The following is a 4,456-nucleotide window of genomic DNA, read 5'->3' as shown; positions in this document are numbered from 1 at the left end:
TAGAATAATGTTGTCCTTGTAAAATGAGCTTCGAAGTCTTCCCTCCTTTTCAACTTTTTTAAAAAATAGTTTGAAAAGGATGTGTTAGGATTGTGAGGTTTATTTTTTAATGCGTGATAAAATTCTCTTGTGAGGCTATTTGGTACAAGATTTTGTTAGGAGTTTTTTTTTTTATTACTGCTTTGATATTGTTGGTTGTAATTGATATGTTTAGATTTTCTGCTTCTTCTTTATTCAGTCTTGGGGAATTGTATGTTTCTAGAAATTTATCCATTTCTTATAGTTTGTCCAATTTGTTGGCATATAGTTGTAATATTTTAATGTAATCCTTTGTATTTCTGTGGCATTGGTTATTATTTCCCTTTAATTTCTGATTTGATTTATTTAGGTTCTCTATATTTTTGGTGAGTCCTGCTAAAGGTTTATCAATCTTGTTTATGTTTTCAAGGAATCAATTTTTGGTTTTATTAATCTCTTTGTATTATGTTATTTTAGACTATTTTTGCTTTGATATTTATTCTTTTCTTTCTTCTATTCACTCTGGGCTTTGTTTGTTTTTATTTTTCTAGTTCCTTTAAGTGTAAGGTTAGATTGTTTATTTGAGAATTTTCTTGTTTCTTGAGGTAGGCCTGTAATGCTATGAATTTACCTCTTAGGACTGCTCTTCCTGCATCTCATGAATTTGGGGTTGCTGTGTTTTCATTTTTATTTGTCTCAAGATAGCTTTAGGCTTTTTTTATCTCATTTTTAACCCATTCATTGTTTACAAACATGTTATTTTGTGTTATTAAATGTGTTTGTGTGTTTTTCAGTTTTGTTCTTGTAATTGTGGTTAGAGAAGATGCTTCATATAATATCAATCTTTTTAAATTTATTGAGACATGTTTTGTGGCCTGACATGTGGTCTAGCCTAGAAAATGTTTTATGTGCACTTGAAAAGAATGTATATTCTGATGCACTGGGGTGAAATGCTCTGAAGATATCAATTGAATCTATCTGGCCTAGTGTGTCATTTAGGACTCCTGTTTTCTTTTTGATTTTCTGTCTGGAATCTCTATCCATTGATTTTAATGGGTTATTAAGTCCCCTACTAAAACTGTATTACTGTTGATCTCTCTCTCTGTGTCCATCAATATTTGCTGTATATATTTAGGTACTCTTATATTGGGTGCATAAATGTTTGCAAAGGTTATATCCTCTTGTTGCATTGATTCATTTATTATTATGTAATGTGTTTCTTTGTCTCTTATTATAGCCTTTTTCAAAAAGTCTATATTGTCTAATATATGTATTGCTACCCCAAGTTTTTTTCCATTTCTATTTGCATGAAATATCTTTTTCCATCTTTTTACTTGCAGTCTGTGTGTGTCTTTCTATTTGAAGTAGATCTCTTGTAGACAGCATATATATGGGTCTTATTTTTTTTTTAAGATTTTATTTGGCTATCTTTAGAGGGAAAGGAGAGAGGGAGAGAAATAACAATGTATGGTTGCCTCTCATGCATCCCCTGCTAGGTACTGGCCTGCAACTCAGGCATGTGCCCTGACTGGGAATTGAACCATGATCCTCTGGTTCACAGGCCCACACTCAATCCACTGAGCTACTCCAGTCAGGGCAGGCCTTGTTTTCTTACCTACTTAGCTACCCTGTGTTTTTAGGTTGGAGCATTTAACTCATTTATATTTAAAGTAATTATTAATATGTATGTATTTATTGCCATTATATATTTTATGTGTCTCTTTTTTTCTTTCTTCTTCTTAAAAACGTCCATTTAACATTTCCTGTGATTCTAGCTTGGTGGCAGCAAACTTTAGCTTTTTCTTGTCTGGGAAGCTTTTTATTTCTCCTTTAATTTTAAATGATGACCTTGCTGGGTGAAGTAGTCTTAGTTATAGTTCCTTGCTTTTGATCACTTCAAATATTTCAGGCCAATCCCTTCTGCACACCACACAATTTCAAACACAGTCTTTAATCTGTAGCACACCCCCAAAGCTAGGTCTCATCGTTTTCTTAAAAATGAAGAAATTGCAGCTCAGAAAGGTTAGATAACATGTCCTAGGCCACACAGCCAGTCAAGCACCAGGTCAGAATTGAAACCGAAATGACTGGCCCCAAGCCCAGACTCTTTTCACCCCGTGTAGAGATGTGTATTGTCTGTGGTTCCAAGTCTCCTGCTGAGAACTTGAGGACTTGGGGCCACTGTGGGGCACATTCCTGGGAACTGTGACACCTCTCAGCCACCCCATGGCCATTAGCATTAGAAATTACAGGAACAGGACTTGCATTTTGTAAATGGAACTTAAAAAAGAAAATCCCTCACATAAAAGCTGAAATCTATGTCCTGCAGTAGCTGGATTTGCACTGATTAATAGAAAATTGTATTTATATAACTCTTTAATCTGTATTTATGTGTCGCTAAGGGTGAAGCGAGCTGGTAGGGGAATTACATCCAGATTAGCTTTGGTCCATAAGCAGCCCGGATTGGAGCCGCTTTCTGTGCTGAAAAGAGAGAATCAAAAGGACTCGAAGCAGGAATTCCCAATGAGGCCTCCATCCCTCTCTTTCGCCTTGGACCCAATGAGTCTGGGTCATTCAAGGGCTACACTTTAAAGCTTCATGGCCTCCTTGGTCAGAACAAGAGGCAAGATTACCCAAATAGCTAATTTCCAGCTGAGTTCAGCTCTTAGTTTCCTAAACAAAATTGGTTTCATTCTTCTCAACATGTGTTTGGCAAGATTAAAGATCCGCCAACCTGCGCAGCTTAATATGGGCTGTGTTGGAAGCAGTCCATGTCCTCCTGTACTGAGGAAGGGAAGTGGGAGGGACAGAGCCTGAAATCTTGTTTATTGAGTTGGAAAAACCCGTAATGGCTAAAGGGTATCGATGCAGGGATCTTAATAATTTATTGTGTTTGTGGGAAGTCATTTGATCTCAAAATCATTTTAAAGTGTTTCAGTTCTTGTCATTGTTTTTCTTTTTAAAATCGAATCAACAGATAGGCATGGATGGAGGAGATGGGGTTGGAAGGGTCAGTTCTATTTTTCAGGGGTGGGGCAGCCTGACCCTGAGGCCATTTTTTGGGTGTGGGACTCAATGAACACTGGATCCAGGATGCCAGATGGGGCAGGTATGGCCAGGTGAGGCTGAGAGATACTGTGGGGAGGGAGACAAGAAGGCTGGGGTTTGACTCCAGGGAAAGGAGCCTACCACAGTTCCCACTGTTGCCAGGAAGTTGAATTCCACTAAGTCCAGTATGGCCAGAAGTTGTTGACCTTGGTCAGACTGATGTCCTACCTGAGCCTGTTCTTTATCATTTATAATGAAAAGAGTGGACTAAATGACTGATGAGACTTATTCCAGGTCTAATGTCAATAATCCATGGAGCATCTCCATGGCTTTTATAGCCAATCAGAGAAGCACTTCCCAACACCTTCTAATACTCCATAGCAGTAGTAGAACATTGTGGTTTAAAAGTGCTGGCTCTGCAGTCAGCTGCCTGCTGGGGAGAAATCCGTTCTGGCTCTCCCACTCATAAGCCCTACAACCCTGGTCTAGCTCCTTAATTTTTTCTTGCTTTGTTTTCATCCTAATATTGCAACGATAGTAACAGCACCTACATCACAGAGTTGAGGTGAGAAAGAGATGGTTAAATATGTGCAAAGCTGCTCTAGTCATCCGTGGAGCCCACCGGGTGCTCAATACTGGAAGCTGCGATCATTCTCACCCTCCTGATTGCAAACCACTCTGCCCTCACCGCCAGTACTACTCATGTGGGCCTAAGAACACACACCTTGTATAGCTCCTGGGTTGCTTCTCAACTTGTCAGAGGCCACGTCAGGCTGTCACCAAGTAGTTGTTGAACAAACAGCCATTGGTAACCTATGACCCATGAGCAGAACCCAGTTCCTATCCTGGGGTTTTCTTACTTCACTTCTTCTTGTCTGGTCCTCAGTAAAGATGCAAATCAAATGTTCTCCCCACACCCAGTATTTCTGACCACATTCAAACTCACACTCCCTCTTATCCTGGGTATTTTACCAGGGAAGTATAATTCTCTGCTTTCCAAGGACCTCCAAACTGGAAAGCAACGTGGACTCTCTTGGAATCAGAGAGAGTTCCTTGGGGTGGGTGTGAGTGGGGTGGTGCTCGGGAAGGAGCCCGAGGGCAAGCGAAAAGGGCAAGGTCTTGGCTTGCCCTGTCTGGTCTTCCCTGTCCCCATCTGTAAAATCAGGGTATGACACTGGGTCACTCTTTCTCTAAGTGTGTTCAGCACAACTTTGAGAATCCCAGAAATACTGTCAGAGTGAAAAAGTCAAACAAAAAAGAAAAAAAAAGAAGAAGCAGAAACATGTGGCCGTTATATCCCCTTCTTGATGATGTATAAAACTCATTAATGGATTAAAGGCTCTGAGGGGCCCTGCATTATGAAACTAAAACAGTTATTTTCACTTTACCC

The sequence above is a fragment of the Artibeus jamaicensis genome, unplaced genomic scaffold (assembly GCF_021234435.1).
Source record: "Artibeus jamaicensis isolate MK-2021 breed Jamaican fruit bat unplaced genomic scaffold, CSHL_Jam_final scaffold_286, whole genome shotgun sequence".
Classification (NCBI taxonomy): Eukaryota; Metazoa; Chordata; class Mammalia; order Chiroptera; family Phyllostomidae; genus Artibeus; species Artibeus jamaicensis.
The sequence above is the reverse complement of the archived record's forward strand: the minus strand, read 5'-3'. Positions refer to the sequence as shown.